At 44.8% G+C, this 20,481-nt stretch overlaps 1 protein-coding gene and 1 long non-coding RNA gene across 10 annotated transcripts in view; one reads left to right on the top strand and one right to left on the bottom strand.

Annotated features, from left to right (window-relative positions):
* The window catches only part of LOC128322144 (uncharacterized), a 28,465-nt gene extending 9,171 nt beyond the window's left edge, over positions 1-19,294 (bottom strand). The window contains exons 1-2 of the long non-coding RNA XR_008305552.1: positions 19,236-19,294; positions 17,558-17,716 (exon numbers count right to left, since the gene is read on the bottom strand). This is a non-coding gene — a long non-coding RNA (uncharacterized LOC128322144). The remainder of the gene's footprint in view (positions 1-17,557; positions 17,717-19,235) is intronic.
* Positions 1-20,481, top strand: part of HMCN1 (hemicentin 1) — a 409,401-nt gene that overhangs the window by 41,419 nt on the left and 347,501 nt on the right. The window lies entirely within an intron of this gene.

Genomic DNA, 20,481 nt, shown 5'->3' with positions numbered 1-20,481 from the left:
ACAAAATCCAGCTTTTCTTGGCATAGAGTTTGCATTGCTCATATTATTTATTTATTTATTTTAGCATGTAGTGCACACAATTGTGGACCTACCTTTAATCCCAACTTGCAACATGCACCCATTTTGTTTTTGCATTTTATGTATTGTTACATCTACTATAGAGCCATCTTCTCTTTTTCTTCTGTCTCTTTGCCTTTCTTTTCACTTTCTCTGTCCAAAAGATTTTTCTGACACACCTGGTGTGACTGACCTTAAGTAAAATTGTGACCCACCCTGTGAAGATCACAGGCAAACTATAAATTTTGCTAAGCAGAATCTGGTCTTGTGATAGCAAGCTTGACTTGTCCCCTTAGCTAAGCAGGATCCACCTGATTGCTTATGAATGGGAGACTTGATGTGTGAACACTGTAAGATATTCTCCTTAGGGGATGGAACCGCTCTGGGAAGAGCAGAAGGTTCCAAGTTCCCCCCCTGGCATTTCCAAGATAGAAAATCTGAGAGAGATTCCTGTCTGCAACCTTGGAGAAGCCACTGCCAGTCTGTGGAAAATACTGATTGTCTAGATCAGGGTTTCTCAACATGTGGGTCCCCTTATGTTATTGGACTTCAACTCCCATAATCCCCAGCCCCAGTGGTCTTTGGTTGGGAATTATGGGAGTTGAAGTCCAATTACATCTGGGGATCCACACGTTGAGAAACCCTGGTCTAGATGGACCTATGGTCTGATTCAGTTTATGGCAGTTTCCTATGTAATTGTATCTGAGAACATGCATTGTAACATCTTTTGGGCTATCTCTGTTATGCCTGGAGCAATATATTTCCAAAAGCTATTTAATTAGTTAAACAAGATGTTTCTACTATGAATTTAGGCTTGTTATAGAGACATGCCATTTGAAGACCTGGGATTTCCCCCCTGTAATAAATATAATTAGTAAGGAGTTTTAAAGAGGCATGGAAGGATTTAATTTGGAATAATATATTGATGAAAAGCTAAGCAACAGACACATCCTACTAGAAGATTTGTCAGTGCTCTAAGTTTTGGCTTACTGAAGTAGTTGGAAGTAATATCTAGTACAAAAATTAGTGAAAAACCTGCCAACAGCTACAATTGTTTATTACTCTAGGGCTGCAAACCAGTGGATACTTACTTGGAGAAGGGCCCATTCAATTCACTGGGACCTAATTCTGTGTAAACATGAGGTTTGTGCAGTTATTCGGCTTCAAAGAGCTTTAGCCAAATGATGTGCATATTTCCCCTAGCCCCACATGGAGGCAGTCATTCCCACTGTTCACCTCTGCAGAGTGGCGCTGAGCACAGTGCTGAGAAGGGCCCTTAAAGGGAACCAGAGCCGTGGAAAGCCCCAGCGATGCCAGGGAAGGCTCACGGGAAGGTGTGCATGGAGCACTGGCACGTGTACTCCCTTCCTCCTAGAGATCTGTTATGAAAATGCTGGAAAGAATTACACTTCCCAGTGCTCCATGCACACCTTCCCATAGGCCTTCCCAGATGTTGCTGGACCTTTCTGTGGTTCTGGTTCCCTTTACAGGCCCCACTGGTGTTATTCAGCTGTTATGTATGTCAGGGGGCGCTGTGTTGTTTGGTTGTGCTTTTTGTTCCTCTGCAGCTCCTGTAGTTTTTTGGGAGCTGGAGCTGTTGGGTGGAGCTTCTGCAGATCTTAAGTGTATCCATAAAGAGCAGTTGTGTTTTTTAGGTCTGTGTGTTCCCTGCTACTAACACAGCACTTTTGGCAATGAGCATCTGCTGAGAGCTGAAGACCAGCAGGAAATGTGGATCTGTTCTCAAGTGCTACTTGTAAGCAGTCTGAAAAGTCCCCAAATTGAAAACCTGAGCAGATCCTGTGCTAAATGGTGGCTCTTGGACACAATGAAAGAGTTAGTTAGCCTGCTTCCTGGGCTTCATATGCAGATACACCCAGGCATAGCAGTCCCTGCTCAGGCTGTGGAGGGTTGCATCAGTGCTCTGTGTGCAGATTCAATAGCACTTAGCACTAGCAATAGCACTTACATTTATATATGGCTCCATAGCTGGAAGCTCTCTAAGCGGTTTACAATGATTTAGCATATTGCCCCCCAACATTCTGGGTACAAGGACGTGGAATGCAGGTTATGTAAGAAGAAGGGCCACCTTGAGTGAGTATGCCATTCAAAGTCCATCAGTAAGAAACCAAAGAATTGTAACAAGTAGTCACACCATCTAACTTCACATGAATGTGACTGTACACAGGATAGTGAAGAGCTGTGTTAAAAATGTCTGTGACAAAGAGCCTCACGATGCTTCAGTGTTTGCAACAGTATTCATTAATGGTCATAAATGCAAGATGGAAATTGACTTTGGGTCTGGAGTATCTATAATCAACAAGGATACTTTCAATCATGCCCTTTAACAGGAGCCTCCTCCCAAGTTGTTGAGTCCATCATGTATTCTCTGTGATTACAATGAACACAAAGTTGATCTTGTTTGAAACTGCAAAGTGGATATACAGTATGGTTCTTACCAAGGGAAGCTTCCACACATTGTTGCAAAAGAGGAATGCAAAAACTTTTTAGGAAGGAACTGGTTCTCACCACTAGGAATCAGTGTTAAGGAATTCATTACTGGTCAGCTAGTAGAAATGATTAACAGATTTCCCAAGTTGTTTGTGAGGAACTGGGGGCTTATAAAGGAAAGCTGTTGTCATTGCATCCATCTGTTGCTCCAATTCACATGAAAGCCAGAAATGTGCCTTTTGCCCAAATGATAAATTGGGGAAGAACTTGAACACCTTATCAAACAAGGAGTTCTTGAATCAGTCACAGAGATTCAGTGGGCTACACCAATTGTTCCAGTATTGAAACCTAATCGAAAACTGAGACTGTATGGTGATTATAAGTGCACTTAAGCAGCATCCATATCCAGTGCCTGCAGTCAACCAACTGCTTGCTGTTCTTGCCAGGGGGGAAGTTTTTGCAAAACGTGATCTGGCCCAAGAGTACCAGCAACTGGCTGTTGATGATGCTACAGCAGATGTCCAAACAATAATCACCCATCATGAGGCATTTAGAATTAAGTTTCTCCAGTTTGGAATTTCTGTGGCACCTGGAATGTTCCAACACTTCATGGAGTCTCTGCTTTCTGGAATTACAAGTGTTGTGCTATATTTTGATGATGTCCTGATTATGGGATTAACAGAGGAGGAATTTGCTAATCGACTTCAGGAAGTTCTGCATTGCTTTGAAAAATCAGCTATCAATTTTTAAAAAGAGAAGTGTGAAATTGGAACTTCCAGTGTTACATTCTTGAGCTACCCTACTGTTGCTTCTGGTATTCATCCCCCTCAAGAAAAGGTCTGTGCAATCTGTGATGCACCTACTCCAAAAACAAAGCAGGAGCCTCAAGCTTTCCTAGGGCTACACAATTTTACCATGTCTTCCTTCCACAAAAGGCTACTATTGCTGAGCCATTTCGTTTACTAGTAAAAGGAGTTCCTTGACACTGGACTTGACAGCCTAATGATGCTTTCTAGAATATCAAGAACTTATTGACTTTTGATTCTGTGCTTGTACGTTATGATGAAAAACCCCCCACTGTTCCTTACCACTGATGCCTTGCCTTAGGGTGTTGGAGCTGTTCTTAGCCACAGGTTGCCAGATGGCACAGAGGCACCAGTTGCTTACTATATTTTGTATTGTAAATCTTTTTAGTCAGATTTGTTTTATATTTTAGCTTAATATTTTAATTGTGTCATTTTTATAATCTTGTTTTTAATTTTTGTGTAAAGCGCCTTGGGATTGTTTTAATGAAAGGCGGTATATAAATGTAACAATAAAAAAATAAATAAATTCTACAACTGTGTCTTCCACTGAAAGGAATTATGCACAAATTGACAGAGAAGCCCTTGTTATTATCGCAGGAGCCAAGAAGTTCCACAACTATCTCTATGGCTGTGCCTTTGAAATTCATACTGATCACAAGCCTGTTTTGGGAATCATCTCTAATTATAAGCCTACGCCCCTAGTACTGTCACCTCGTATGCAGCGCTAGAGTCTTTTGCTTAATGCTTATGATTATACACTTGTCTACAAGCCAGGAAGAACAATAGCTAATGCTGACGCTCTGAATAGGCTGCCACTTCATACTCTGGATTTTGTTGTGCCCCCACCAACTGAAGTTTTTATGCTGGAGGCCCTCCCAGACCCACCGCTTCAGGCTGATCAAATTGCAAAATTAACTGCTCAGGATCCCAAACTGGCTTGTGTTTTAAACTGGGTGTGGAAGGGTTGGCCAGTTGAGGAACTGCCAGAAGAATTTAAGCCATACAAATGCTGCCAACATGAGATGTCTGCCCATAATGGATGTCTTTTGTGGGGAAACCATGTTGTTGTTCCAGAAGGGGGTTATTGAACCATTTAGCCACACTACATGCAGCACATCCCAGAATTGTTTGCATGGAAACTTTGGCTAGAAGTTATGTCTGGTGGCCTGGAATTGATTCAGACATTGAAAAGACTAAATGAGTGCAGCACATGCCAGGCTACTTGACATCTTTCCTTGGAAAGTGACCATATGGTTTATGGTTTTATGGTTTGGTTTGAATTTGGACCGAATTCCAAATGTCAGTCAAACCAACCGGCTGGTCAGGTCCATTTGATCGAACCAGTTTGACCCAATCTGATGGGCTATGCATGTAAAGGAGAATTCAGTGAGGATATGCAAGCAAAGGGGAATCCTGCTTTTAAAAGGCTCCTAAGGTTGGCTGGGGATGGGGTGGGGTGGCGAGAGGGCACCTTTAAAAGTAGATGCTTACTGATACACTGGTGGCTCCTAGAAACTTGGCACTCTTTTGCGTGGTGGTGCAGTTCCAGCCTCCGCAGATTCATGGAGGCCATTTGCATGACCACACGATGATTGTGTAGAGCCTGATCCTATACAAGTTAACTCACAAGTAAGTACCACTGAATTCAATGGGTACAACTTTCAGTAAGGGTACATAGGATTCCAGCCTTAAAGTATTAATAGAATATCTGAAGGCTAATTTTCACTGTTATATGAACAAATGCACTCCTCTGGGGTGAGGACATCAACAGACCTATACTGCTATTGCTGAGAGATCTAACAAAATAGTCTTCCGGAGACATTCCTTAAAGCACCGCTTTTCAAATTTTTCTACATGTCAATCCTTTCTGCATCAGCTAGTTTGCAGAGAAACCATTGCCCATCTGCCATGAAACCAGAGTACAATGTGGAGGATTTGGATTTGGGGTAATATGGACATATGAAGCAGCCTTATATTGAATCAAATATTGGTCCATCAAACTCAGTTTTGTCTGTACTGTTTTATTTTTATCAGATAAACTATTTAGAAAGTTGAATTTTGGTGATATAGAAATATTAATTAATTAATTATACTGACTGACACGATTCCAGAAAGAAATCCTTCCCAGCTCTACATGGAGATGTTAGCAATTGAACCTAAAACTTTCTGCATGCAATGCATGTGCTGTCTGACTCCAAAGAATGTCAAGATATCACTGCTCCATTTGCAAAACTTACATGGATTTCCTTCATTAGATCATTACAACAAGTTATTTTGTTTGTTTGTTTATCTATGTAAACCGCTTTAGGAACTTTTGCTGAAAGCGGTATATAAATATTTGTCGTATATTTATCTTACAGTGGGAGAAATGCTAATTTGAACCCATCTGCAAGAGTTCCAAACATTTGTTTGGAAAGAGATAACAGAAGATGTACAGTGCTTTGAACTATCCTACTTCTCATGATTAATTTATAATATAAGGTTCTATGTTCAAGGGTAGTTTTTTCATGAGGTGAGGCAAGGCAGTCACCTCAAACAGCAGATTGCTTGGGCACCAAGAGGGTGGTTAGATGCCCCCCACCTCATCTGCTTCCCTCCACTGCCCATCACCATTGGTGGGCAAACTCTTCGCCAACTGGTGGCACAGCCACTACTAGACAAAGAGTCACTCTGAGGTAGTCCTCTGGCTCATCTTCTTAGGTGGTGGTGACATCTGCCACCACCACTTCTCAGCATGCACCTTGTTTCTACCTCTCTCATGCAACATTGTTGAGCTAATAATGAAAAGGGGAAATGAAACAGGAAATGAGGAAATGCCAGCAGAGTACTGAAGACTTTCTTTAGAGTACTTTCCTTCTTTTCCTTTCCTTATTTCCTCTTCTACTTCTCCCAGCCCCAATTTTCATTATTAACTCAACAATGGCATGTGAGGGAGATAGGAGGGTTCTTGCCAAGTAAGGAAGCAGGGGCAGGTGTGTCACTTCCAAAAAGAGGGAACCGGTGGTGTGTGTGTTAAAGTGGGTGCACACACATTCTTAATGAAGCAGCAGTGGCTATTGCCACTGCAAACAGATTTTTTTTTTTTTTTAAGGGAGACACATGCGTGGCATTTGGGGGAGAGAGGACATTTGGTGCTCTATCTCAGGCATACTGAGGTCTTGAAAATAAGCCTGCTTTGCTTAATAAGTTTTACCTCCAACTAACTCTAAACAGGATTGCAACCTAAGCTTTAATTGTCAAAACTGAGCAAACAGTTTTAGGATTTTTAAATATACTAGCTGAACCCGCACAGAGCATCTGTGCGGTAGTTCACTTCCTTTTTGGGGTTATTTGGGAGAATTTGTTTGGCTGGTCCTCCCACAGCTCTCTCACTCGCTCTGTCCCCTCCACAACAGCTCTCTTGCTCGCTCTGCCCCCCCACACCGCCTCTCTCGCTCGCTCTGTCTCTCTCCCCTCCGCGGCTCTCTCGCTCACTGTCTCTCCCCCGTGGGCCAATCTCGCTCATTCTGTCTCTCCCCCACGGGCCTCTCTCGCTCGCTCTGTCTCTCCCCCACGCGCCTCTCTCGCTCGCGCGCTCTCTCTCTTGCGCTCTCTCCCCCCCGCGTGCCTCTCTCGCTCTCTCTCACTCACGCTGTCTCCCCCGCACCTCTCTCACTCACGCTCTCTCTCCCCCGCGCCTCTCTCGCTCGCGCTGTCTCTCTCCCCCGTGCCTCTCTCGCTCGCACTCTCTCCCCCGAGCCTCTCTCGCTCACGCTGTCTCTCTCCCCGCGCCTCTCTCGCTCGTGCTGTCTCTCTCCCCCCGCACCTCTCTCGCTCATGCTGTCTCTCTCCCCCCGCCTCTCTCGCTCGCTCTGTCTCCCCCTCCCCACGCGCCTCTCTTGCTCGATCTGTCTCTCTCCTCCCCGCACCTCTCTCGCTCTATCTCTGTCTCTCCCCCCACGCCTCTCTCGCTCCCTCTGTCTCCCCCTCCCCACGCACCTCTCTCGCTTGCTCTGACTCTCACCCCCATGCCTCTCTCTCGCTCTGCCTCTCCCCCCCCCGCGCGCCTCTCTCGCTCACTCTGTCTCCCCCCACCTGCCTCTCTCACTCACTAGAGCCCGCGGCCACCACCAGTCGCCAGGCCAGGCTCGCCAGTGTGGGCCGGCCAATTCTCCTCCTCCTGGGTGTGCCAGCCAATCAGGTGCCTCCACAGCCCAGCCAATCAGCTGGGCTGCCGGGATGCATTTTCCCCAGGCACACCTAGGAGAAATATATATATAGACTGCATTGCCACAAATATTGCATTGCCATTTATGGAGCATCTGTGCGCTCTTTGGAGCTGGCTTCCCCCCCCTCCCTCCTGCCCCACTTTCTCCTGCCCTCCTGCCTCCCCCTCCCCCACTCTCTCTTGCCCTCCCCCTCCCCACACTGAGTTCTTTACCTCTGCTGCCACAGGCCTTACCGGGTGGCAGGTGGCCGCAAAGGGCCCCGCCGCCGCCGCTCCTCCTCCCAGGCGGCGAACAGGGAAGTTTCGCTGCCCGGTTCCCTCCCACCCTGGCCTCCCACGGGCGCCTTCCTTCCATGGGCAAGCTGGGCCCACCACCGCCCGGCCTCCGTGACCCATCACCCGGCCTCCGTGGCCCGCCGCCCGGCCTCCGTGGCCCGCCGCCTGGCTTCCACGGGCAAGCCGCGCCCACCGCCGCCTGGCCTCTGCAGGTGGGGCGGGGCGGGGCGGGGTGGGACTGCTACCTGGCAGGCCCGCCGCTGGGCCAAGTACTGGCTCCGCGGCCCACCGCTTGCCTCCGCAGTACACTCCCCCCTGCCTTCAGCCCCAGTCTGCTCTCCCCCCTGCCTTCAGCCCCAGTCTGCTCTCCCCCCAAGCCTTCTGCCCCAGTCCATTCTTCCCCCAAGCCTTCTGCCCCAGTCCCTTCCCCCCAGCCTTCTGCCCCAGTCCCCTCCCCCCCAGCCTTCTGCCCCAGCTTGCTCCCTCCTCCATTTCCCCCTCTTTCTCTCTCATTTTCTCTCTCTCATTCGTGCTTCCGCCCCACCCCGCCGCTTTCTAGGCTGCTTGTGTTTTCCCCGCTGACCATTGCCGCCACCTCCTTGGGCAGCCAAGCATTCAGCCGGCTCCTTCCTGCATGGCCCTCCCTCTAGTGAGCGTCTTCCGAAGCAGCCAGCCCTTTCTGTGTCTCTGCCCAGCCAGGCTCCGCAGCCTTCTCTCCCCACAGCTTCCCCCCTCCCCCACCCCAGTCCGTTCAGTTCCTTTCCTTCTTTTCCTTTCCTCCCTAAGCGGCCACTTCCCTACGTGGTCAACCGTTGCCCAGCCAATCCTGTGCGTCCGCTGCCCAGCCAATCCGCTGGGTTGCCGGGACGCATCCCCACAGAGGCACGTCTACGAGAATTAATATAATAGATGTTTTGGGTTGACTTGCTTTGTTTGGTGTGAATTGAACCTTTTTATACATTTTAAAAAAGTATAATTAAACCCAGCTTCAAAGTTGGAGGGGAAAGCATCTGAATAATTACAATATTATGTAGAAATGAATTTAAGAGCTCATGACACATTTCTAATGGAATCACTTGGCAATAAGGATCTGATCCAGGTCAATTGATGCTAGTTCACTTTTAATGAGCTTTAAGAAGACTCCAGAGGAAAGTGTTTGTAAGAATTGTAGCATCATATATATTTTTATCCTTGCAGCTCATGTATAGCACTCAGAGGCGCTCTAACCCCTGGACCTTGCAGCCCCTGTCCGTGGCCTCCAAGGTCTTGGGGGGCCTCAAAATGGCCGGGGAGGGGCCTTCTACAGCCACCCTGTGCCTGCCTGCCACGCTGTGGCTAACCTATATGCCTTTTTTAAAAACAAAGTTGCCTCGTGGCTGAGGGGTGGCTGGGGGGAGGGGCGAGCCGAATAGTTGACCTCTCCCCACCCTGGCTGCGATGCTGATGGGGAGTGTGACTGCTGGGTATGTCCTCTGCCAGCGGTTGCTGTGAACTGCCAGGTATGCTTGCGCAGTTCAGAAAAAGATTGTCACAAGCTTGTGATGTCACAGGCTTGCGAGGATCTTTTTCTGAACTGCGTAGGTGTGCCTCGCAGTTCACAGCAGGTGCTGGGCAGAGAGGACACACCCAGCGGTCGCTCCCCGCAATACCTCCGCCAACACTGTTGGGAGAGGAGGGGGTCGACTACTCGGCTCGGCACCCCCCCCCCCCAGCCACCCCTCGGCTGCTTGGCAGCTTTGTTTAATACAAAAACCAAAAATGGCATGTAGGTTAGCTGCAGCAGGAGGTCCCGCCCCAGCAGGTTTTGGGGGCGTTGTGTGGCGGGGAAGGCCCTTGTGGAAGGGCTGGTCCAGGCAACAAAATCATCTAGGTGTGTGCCTGATAGCATTTCTAAGAATTCCTCATCCTTAAGAAATCTGTGAGGTATGTTGATGTGGCTAAAACTGGAAAGAAAGATGAGGAAATACAGCCAGGACTGTTGGTACTCAGTGCAGAATATGTTTTGTTGGTAGTGCAAAGGTACCTTTGTAATTTGTGCCAAGAGAAGAGAAATCCACAGCTTAGATTAATTATGCCAGACAATTAAATTTGCATATGCATACCGTACTTGAGTTGCAGAGTTTATTCTGCATTTACTACAGAAAAATATATGCGTTTTTAGATTGGTACAAATTACTGTTGGATCAGCTTATTCTTCTGTGATGGGTTTGCAGCCTGATCACATGCATGTTTCCTTGAATCGAATTCCCACTGAGTTCAATGGGGATTTTTTAATAGTTTGCATTTGTTAGTCCTAGGAAGGAGCAAGGAATGGAAGGGTAAAGCCCCACTCACTGAAATTCTGTTCAAGCACTTCTCTGGCCTCTATTTCATCAGGCGTTGATCACACACGAAAGTGATCAGAACCACTTCAGAACCAGGGGCTTTTCCAAACAGTGATTGAACACAGCTTTGTTACACTTAGGCTGGAAGCTTCTCACACAGGGCTTTTGAAGCCCTTTAACTCGTATCTCCTCCAGAATGGAGGGGGTGCATTCACATATTGGCTAGATTTACCTCGAAGTCCCTCTGAGTTATTGGGGTGCAGTTCACACACAATTCGGGTTTTTCACTGTGCATTAGAGTGTAACCCGATTTATATCCAGGGTAAAAAAATCCACTATTTGTGTTGGTTTTTTGGGACAATTTGGAATTTGTAGTAAAGCCTCTCCGTAAACTCGCGGTAAAAGCTGCTGTGCATAAAAGCCCCTGGGGGCAGCAGAATTCATATGAGGGAACCATTTACAGCAATGTTGGGATGGTGACGTGAGAAGGTGCTGTTCATAGATCCAGTTGCATTATTCAGCTTGATAATTTGAAGTTACTGCCCCTAGTATTTCATTTTGTGCTCTCTTGGTGCTTGTGTAGAATACAAACAAACTTGAATACTTTATGGGCTGATTGACCATTACTTTTCTGTAGGTGTAATAAAGACTTAGTATCTAAACCATCTTCTTTTAGGGATCAATCCAACCGAATTAAACACCTGTTTGTTGTGGTTTCAGAGCAGTAGGAAGTAGCCCTGAAGCCTGAGAATATCATCAATAAAGGAAAGTCAAGAGGAAAGGCCATAGCAGCAGGCAGGATGGGTTGATAAGCGTGTGGTGTCTGATAAGCATAGGTGCCCTAAGAGCCAGTGTGAGATGTGAAAGGGTAGGAAGGGATAGGTTGCTGTGGTGAAAAAAGTGTATTTTGATATTTTGCCCTGGGTGCCAAAAAGAGTAGGGTCAGTCATAGTTATGGCAGATGAATAACCAGCTAACGTAAGATACAGAGAACTGACGAAGGGAATATGCAAGTGTAGTGTGGCAAGGATGTGGTTACATGATGCTCATATGGCTTGCAGACCTTTGACTACAAAAATATTCCTTGACTGGGTTAAAGCTGGGATCCTCATAATGGTAGGTCAGGGTGGAGGTGGTGAGTGCAATTTGCTGGGTCAACTCTGAGGCTCATTTGTTTTTCAGATCCCAATGCTGGCTTATCTGTCAGATGACCAGGATTATCTTCTTTTACTTAGTGGGCGCATAAAATAGAGAATAGTTAACAACCCCCAGATATCATGGATAATTGTAAAGCTCTCGAGAATGCTGAGGAAATGGCAGAAGGAAACACAAATTAGTGAGATGCAGTGAGAGAAGGAAGATAGATTCAACGAATGAAGATACTTGGAACCAGAAGGGAATTTGGGTGTCCTTTAGAAAGTGTCAAGTGTGGGGGGCAAAGGATTGGGCTGTGAGATTTGTCCATTGAATCAGAGAAGTTGTTATGTTTCCACTGCTTAGATACAATCTCTTGGGATGTTAGTGGGTTTTCATGGCATTTTCTGCACAGCATGAGGATGATGTAATCAGCTAAAAATGCGAAGCAGTTTTTTCTGAAGTGGTCTATTAAGGAATACTGAAGTCCTTGCTCTGAAACTTTAGATTTGGTCTATATATGCAATAAAATGTGAGGACTGATATATGTTTAGTTACACTTTATTGGAAAAATATGCGAATCGGTATATGATGATGGGAAGTACTAAATATATAACTGTATTTTGAAGGAAGATAACTACAGTGAATGTTGACATTTACATGTGAATACTGTAAATTGTAAATTGTAAATTGTAAAATACTGACAGCCTCAAATATATTTTGTGAATGTTCAGACACAGATGTCTATTTCCCATTTTGCAGACAAGTTCTGGTGAACATTTATAATTGGTTATCTGAGTTTTCAGATATTCACAAAATATATCTACAAAATTTTGGACATGCACTGTGATGGATATATTAAGGCTCCAATCAGTAATGGGTTCACTTACCAGGTGTTGTTTGATATATTTATTGTGCTGTTTTATGCCTTAGTCACACAGGAATGGATCACTTGAGATTTAATAAAGGGAAGGACAATAATTATTGCTTCTGCTTCTATTTCCTTCTCCTCTTTGGCCATCACTTTTTACATACAGTTGTTTAGGCACCTTGAGAAAGAGGCGTTGTAGTTATTAGCAGATTTCTCTGTTTCCTTTCTGTTATAGTTCCATGGATTTGTTCTGCTCCATGTTTCACTCTGCCTTTTGCGTGATTTAACATGGAGAATGTCTAAAATAAATTCTGGAATTGGAGCATGCCCAGTTTGTGGAACTGGTGCATGCTCAGCTCCATCTGGATTTGGATCTACCCTGCCTCCTACTGTTCACAGGCATTGTCTCATCTGCTTGCTGGCGCTGCTCCTGGCTGCCTCCACCTTCCATCCTGTTCCAAACCCCTGATGCCAACACCAGTATCAGGGGCAGGGTCAGCCCTGCTACCCTTGCATGCGCTGCCCTTCTACATCTCCCAGCCATACTACCTACTGGGCATGCTGGGATTTTAAACTGCAGATTGGTAGAGGTGAGAAAGGAACTTCTAGTTCCGTTAAGGTAGGGCAGTCAGGAGATGACGAAGGGCAGTTGGTACAGGCAAGGGAGGCAGGGCTGACCCTGCCCTCTGATGTTGGCATTGACATCAGAGAGCTGGATGAGCTCCACCTCCCTTGCATGTGCCACCTTCCCCCATGTCCTGGTTGCCTTACCTACTGGGTGCAATGAGTGAGCAAGGAATTTGGATTGCTTTCCCTCTCAATCTCTTCCTTCTGCACCAGTGTTATCTCTAATTTTCTTTTCATCTTAATGCTTAATGAGTTCTGGGTGGGAGCTTCCTGATTCAACCTGAGTGTGATCTAAAATTAGTTGAGCAGACGTCAAAAAAATGTGTGAGCACACCCACATGCCACACACCTTAGAGGGAACACTGGCCTGCACCCAAGCTTGTTGATGAAAGGTGCAGGGGGAAATGAATGAGAGAGAAAGTGTCTAGCTAGTGAAGCTAGACACTCCTTTCTCATCTCCCTGGCTGTCAATCTGCAGTTTAAATCCCAGGATGTCCAGAAGTTAGAGCAGCTGGGAGATGGGGGAAGGGGGCAGTGAACATTAAGCAGGTGCACGGCTGGCCTCACCCCCTGAGGCCTCACCCCCTGCCCTCACCCCCTGGCATCACAATCAGGTGATCTGGCCAGCTTTGGGGGATCACCAGCAGCATATTTGCATTGCCTTGGGCAGCACCAGTGTTTAAGCTGCTGGCGCTGTATATGGTGGTGGTGGTGGTGGTGGTAGTAGTAGTAATTAATAATCTGTTTTACAGTCCTATGCCTGGATTAGCCCATAGTCTGAAGATATGGAAGCTTTGTCTGTGAAAGCTTATATATTTTGATTGGACCTAACTCTAAGGTTCTCTTTTCTTCTAGTGTTATCCAATCCAGCTGTGTTAAACTGAGGAGAGGCCAAAACTCAAGTAATGATTATTATGAACTTCCTCAGACCTATGGTGGACCATAGAGGGTAGTTTGCTGAGGGTCCTCTGAAATCTGGAGTTGGCCCTGTTGGGACCTGTTATGGGGTCCAGTCCAGGAAATGACTTTACCAGCCCTATGCATGTTTACTTCCCAGTATGTTTAACAGTACTAAACATCTTATTTCCTAGTGCATCGAGGACGGCAATCTTAGTAAGTCACTGGGATATTCTTTGCTTCCCAAATTATCTATTGCAGAATGTAATCCATTGAACTGTTTGCATTTCGTCATGCTCACCCTTTCTTGGTGAGTTTTTCCTCACTTAGCTTACAGTTACCCTGCTTCTTCTTCAAGGGCTGATTCACATGTGATGTGGATTACCTCCGTGTCATCTCTTCCAATGGTCCATGAATGGATTGAACACTAACCTTTTTCAAACATGTAACAAAAGGCGGCGGGGGGGGGGGCACTGTTCTTGTCTACAGCATCCTGAGAGCATAACTGGAAGTCCCTCTCTTGTGCTGACATGCTGAGAAGCATTACTCCCTGAGCTCTCCATGCTTACAGTGTATAGGGACATAGGAAGTGGCCATATAAAGAGTCAGATCATTGGTCCATGTGGCTCAGTATTGTCTACACAGACTGGCAGTGACTTCTCTAAGGTTGTAAGCAGGAGTCTCTCTCAGCCCTATCTTGGAGATGCCAGGGAGGGAACTTGGAACCTTCTGCATGCAAGCATACAGGTACTCTTCCTCATCCCCCTAAGAAGAATATCTTACAGTGCTCACACATCTAGTCTCCTATTCAAATGCAAACCAGGGCAGACCCTGCTTAGCAAAGGGGCAATTTATGCTTCCTACCGCAAGACCAGCTCTTCAGTTTAGAGACCAGTTTAAAGAGGCAAACAGAGATCTTTGTCATATAAACATGAGAACAGTTGCTTCTGTGACTGGAAGACTGGGGTGCCCCAGCCTTCACGTTTGCCTCTTCAGATAAATGCTATAAACATGGATTGCGCAGCGGCATTTGTCTTCTTGGCACATCAGCACTGGAGTGGGGCTTGCCAACACTCTCTTGGGACACTGTATGCAAGTAAAGTGCCCCTTTTTCATGTTTGAGGAGGGCTATGATGCATTGTGTCTGGTGGTCCACGAATATGCTCCTGATGCAATTTCTCTAATCATGGTGGCTGCTTCATAAAGTCCTGGAATCATGGAAATCAGAGTAAGACAGCATCTGAGGAATGCTGCTTCTACAGTACACACAGGAGGGATTGCATGGAGGCATTCACATGAGTAAACTACTGTAAATCTGCTAAGGACAGGGCAGCCAACCAGCTAAGTGTTATGGTGTGCCAAGGGTGTTCCCCCCTCCCCCGCCATGTTTGCTGTCCCAGTTAGGCAGCAAAAACAAGAGAATTCCCATTTGTGGCAGTGTTTGGCTTGGTGGGTCACAAGCTGTGCAGGACTGCCTTAGGAATATCAGTCTTTGCCAGTTGAAAGTTGTAAGCTCAGCAGGATGCTCTGAACCCATGAGCTGACCCACTGACTAGCCTTGTTATAACAACAAACAACTTTCTAGTGCTGTGGTTTTGAGCCTCTTCTGACTGCTGGACACTGGAAGGCTAAATTATTCAGTGATAATTCCTGGAAACACCTAGTTCATATGAAATTTATTTTGTTGATGTATTGTGTTAATTGTTTTGGTTGTTAGCAAAGGGACATTTTCAAACACCACAAATACACCAGCAGCATTTGTGAATTACAGATGTTCTCAAAGTACTCCCCCCCCCCCACTCCGGCAAGTGTCAGAATACTTGCTTTCAAACTCTTCTGTAAACTTGCATCCAAATAAGACATAAAGTCCTCAAAATGTACTGAGATGCTTCAAAGTGGGTATGCTGTCAGTTTATTGAGACAGAGATTTATTTATTGAGATAGTTGCCTGTTTGTTTATTGCTGAAGAGTGTTAGTTTCAAATTTATTTTTGGGTGGGAGGTATCAACATTCTTATTGCCTGTCAAATCTGTTGGCAGACAGTTTTATATAGTAGTGTTTGGTCAGTTGCTTAGGGACCAGCCTAAACACCATCTTGGTTGTGTTAACTTAGTTATGTGGTTTTAAGTTTAGGAAGACAAGGCCTTGTTCAGTAACATGCAACCATGGCTTAGAAAAAAATTCCTTGCATATGTGATCAATTCTGTGTCTTTTCAACAACAGAAGAATTTGCTTTAAATTCCCAAAGCTGGTTTTGAAGTTTGATATATATTATTTGGTTGAGAAACAAAAGAATAAAGTTACAGTCTTAAACAATGTGAAATTTCTGATGTGATTGCCTCATGTTTCATGGTATTTTGAAATCTGGTAAAGGAAGAGATGTTTGGGCCTGAGGGATTAGTCTTCAGGAGATGATGCACCAAGGGCCTCAGACTCATTTTATAGTTTGTTCACCATTTCGTATTACGACTCCATGGTACAAAATAAAACAATTCCAGATAAAATGCTTAAAATAAACCTCCAGAGTTCCACAGAAAAGACATCAGTCTAGCAGCACGTAAAACGAGCTGCAGCTGTGTTGCCATCTTGGGCTCCTCCCCCATTGTTTTGGTTTGTTTACCATATTTACATACCACCAGATATGTGTATCTCTAGGCAGTGTATATGATTTCAAAATACAACACATGTAAAAACAGAATAAAAACAAAATGGTTTTACAGAGTAAGAACAATTAAAACTGCTTAAAATTGTACTAAAAGCCTGAGAAAACAGGTCTTTTTAACAGCAGCCAGAGATGCTCTTGATTTGACAGAAATCACATTCCAATGCCCAAGGGCGTAGCGAGGATCCCGGCGGCCAGGGGACAAAGTTGGGCCGGGGGGCATCATTTGCACGTGCAAATTGTGCATGCCCCAGTGCCCCAAGCCACACCTCCTGTTTCTGATGTCAGATGCAAGGGGGTGGGGCAACCTAGCCCACCCAAGCCTTCCCCTTCCCTCCCCATTTCCTTGAACTCAACGACACCATTCGGTGAAGAGTGGGAGTGTGGCCGCTGCCGCTGTGGTGTCGGCATGATGGTGCTTTCTTAAATATCCTGGACTGACACCACTAAGGACTTTATAGGTAATGACCAGCACTTGGCATTTTGCTTGGAAGCATAGCAGCAGCCAGTGAAGTTCTTTTAAAATTGATGTTGTATGGTCTCTTTGGGTTGACCCAGAGACAGTTCTGGCTGCCGCATTCTGCACCAATTGTAGTTTCCAGACTACATACAAAGGCAGCCTTACATAGAGTGCATTACAGTAGTCAAGCCTGGAGGTTACTGGCATATGTACCACTGTTTTAAGGTTGTTTACCTCCAGAAATGGGCATAGCTGACATATTTTCTGAAGCGGATGAACAGGGCTCCTAGCCATTGCCTCAACATGATAATCTAGGGATAGTTTTGCATCCAGTAGCACTCCCAGGCTACATACTTGTTCTTTCTGGGAGCTGTAACCCTATCCAGATCAGGCATCTCTAAACCATCTCTCAAGTCCTGGCCCCTCATAATCAGTATCTCTGTCCTATTTGATTCAACTTTAGTCTGTTATCCTTCATTTTGCCCATTACTGCCATCAGGCAGGCATTTAGGGAAGTTATGCCCTTTCCTGATAAGGTAATGCAGCGCCCCCACTTCTTATGGGTTAGGCTAGATGTAAGGGTGCTGTTAGGCAGTCATAGTTGCCCTGGTATATGCCTCAGAATTTTCACTTTGCAGAATAGTGAAAGGGGTATAGATCAGTATTGAAGATCAATAATGATATAGCATTTATTGGGGTGATTTTTATCCCCCAATAGAAAAACTAATCCACCCCAGTTTAAGAGATTAATGCTTCAATTTTAATTCTGTTTTATCAATACATACTGTATTGCTGTAGATTACAGGAGTTCCGTCAACTCCCTCCACACAGAAGCCATTCACAGGAAAGGGGCTCTGATGCAGCCAGGGACAGTTTTAAAGGGCTCCAGAGTTAGTTGAATTTTCATTACATATTCAGATTATGGCTGTGGAAAACAATCATGGCTGTGGAAAACAATAAATGCATAGATTAAATGGAGATGTGCACATAAACATAATAAATGTGCAGAAATATTAATACATGTTAATTACATATTGAACACATAATGTCTGACTGTCTGCATACATTTATGTTTGGGTTTTTGGAAACATATATGTGCAAGTCAAACAGCACATACAACAATAACAGTTCCAACAGTACCAACTTGAAATAATCAAATAATAATAATACTATACTCTACTAACTCTGCACCACAATAACCTATGGCTAACTTGCTAATAGGAACATTAACGAATTGCTTTCTGATAATACAGGCCACTTCTTGGCCTTTTGGCTAAGATCAAGCATAAACATTATCTATGTTAATTAATCTGTTCTTCCCTTTGGTGTCATCTTCAGAACTATATTTGTGTGTGCTTAGCAGAAATCATCAGTGGTGTCTCTCCAAATAAATTGCACTGTATTTTGAAAAATCACCATATTTTCTGTATTTCGCTGCCTTTTTGTTCTCATATCTGCACTTGAAGACTGCTTCTGACATGATGGTTCTCACTTGGGTCTGTTACCCTTGTAAAATATGTTTGCATGCTACATTGGATATGAAGGGCACATTTGTTAAAATTGCCATTTTTACCTTTTGAAATGCATGTAAGTGGTAGCCAAGTACTGTGATGCAAGTGGAGGTGACAAAGGGAAGTATGGGGTTCAGACATAATGAAGCTGTTCTCATGTGCAGCCTAACCTAGGCTAGGGATGTCCAGCCTGGGTTCGGCTGTGCATGAAAAGTGCCAGGATCAGGCCTGATCCCAGTGGGCCAGTGCTGCCTAACCCAACTTTTTAGCCCAGCTGCTAGCTGAAGTTAAGGGAGCAAGCACTCCCTTAACTCAGGTTACTTGCTCATGTGCGGGCTGGTCTGCTTCCAGCCTGGCCGCACACAGACACAGGCATCTAGAGTATGCTTGTCGTGTGCTGCATTATGGGATCTCCAGAGTCTGCGACAACAGGTCCTGGCCTCTGTTTAATCACGCTGCCGGGAGCAGCATGGAGTTTCATCCACGCTGTTCCTAGCAACACTGGCTGTGTGGGTGCACAGCTTGCATACCTTCAGGACTGCGAGTGGTCATCTGGGGGAAGGTAGGTTGAACCCCGCCGTACCCCACCCCCAGCATGCCTGCCCACCTGCCTGACGACATATGCACTGTCATGTGAACAGTCCCAATATGAAACCAAAGTTTATGCTAACTGTACTTAAGAACCTCAATCATGGTTTGAATTTCCAGACATACAGTAGGCAAACGATGATTGTCTGCTTGCCCACTTTTTCCTCAGTCTTTTCAGGACTCAGCTTTATAAGGTCATAAGTTCACTTTCATTGCTATGGTGCAGAGCAACAGCTCTGTGGCTTATCAGTGGTTTGTGTATTTAGGCATAATGCAAAGCCACAATTAGCACTGAGTGTACTTTGCAAACCAACTTCAAGTCATAGGAAGAACTATGGTTAAATCTTGCTTCTGTAAGACGTACTCAAGAATTGGGAGCATACCCTTCCCCTGCCTTGCAAGTCTTGAAATAATTTTACTTCCTTTAAAAAAAAAAATCATCAATCAATCAATCAATCCAATTATAAGCATCAATACAAACATTATAAGTAACAGTCCAAGATTCAACTTCCCTCCCTTGCCAACTCTCCCCCAACTCGCTCCCTCACATCAGATATTGCAGAGATAGAAAAACAACAAATTAATCAATCTCATACACAAGGAAAACCTTGTTTTGGGTGAGGATTTTGGCCAAATGCTGCATTAAAATTTATAAAAGGTTTCCAAGTTAGAGCAAATAATTCCTCTGAATTATTCTTTAGATAAGCTGTAATCTTAGTCATAGAGGTATATCCACACAACTTTAATAGCCATTCATCCAAGGTCAGGGCAATTTGTAATCTCCACTTAGCTGTATAAAGAATCCTGGCTGCAATAATCATGTATATAATTTTACTTCCAATTGGATTTTAAAACAAATCAAGATCAGTCATGACAACTGAACTGACTGATCTAGGTTTATTCTAAACTTCCTTGAAATAAACGTCCTCAAAATAAATTCATTCAAAACATTGGGTTCAGATATTGGTTTATTTCAAAGAAGTTGTTTAAAATAAACCTAGATCAGTCAGTTTAATTGTCATGACTGATCTTGATTTGTTTTAAAATCTAATTAGAAATAGAATTCATCCAAACCATGTGAAACCATAGCTTAGCTTAAAACATGGCTTAGCTTAAATTGCTGGTCTGAACCCAGCAATAGATAGGCTCAAGTGTATTTTGTCCTTTGGTACTTCTAACCAAGGACACCTGAGAAGCAGCCCTGTAGTTTTAAATACAGTATTCATGAATAAAGAAATAGTAAAAAGAAGCATCCCTTTCCCTTATTATATTAATAATAAACATTACCCCATCTCTCCAGTTTTTTACAAGGAAAAAAATGGTAAAAACTAGCAGTCACCAGCACCCTGCCTCCAAAATGAGTTTTTCTAGGAAATGCTCAAAGCAGCTGAAAGCATCTGAAAAACATTGTTTTAAACAACAGATAGATCAATACTTGTGTTAAACCCTTTCCAATAGAAGGAATTGGAATCCTATTTGTTGAAACCATACAAGGGCTTGGGTGCAGAGAACCGTCAGTAGTATGATGCTTTCTCTCCTGCATCCTGGAGGTGCCCATCCCCGCCCCCAAGTCAATCCTGAGGGCTGGGGAATATGCACGAGGGGCTGCC

The sequence above is a fragment of the Hemicordylus capensis genome, chromosome 4 (assembly GCF_027244095.1).
Source record: "Hemicordylus capensis ecotype Gifberg chromosome 4, rHemCap1.1.pri, whole genome shotgun sequence".
NCBI classification, from domain to species: domain Eukaryota; kingdom Metazoa; phylum Chordata; class Lepidosauria; order Squamata; family Cordylidae; genus Hemicordylus; species Hemicordylus capensis.
The sequence above is the reverse complement of the archived record's forward strand: the minus strand, read 5'-3'. Positions and strand labels throughout refer to the sequence as shown.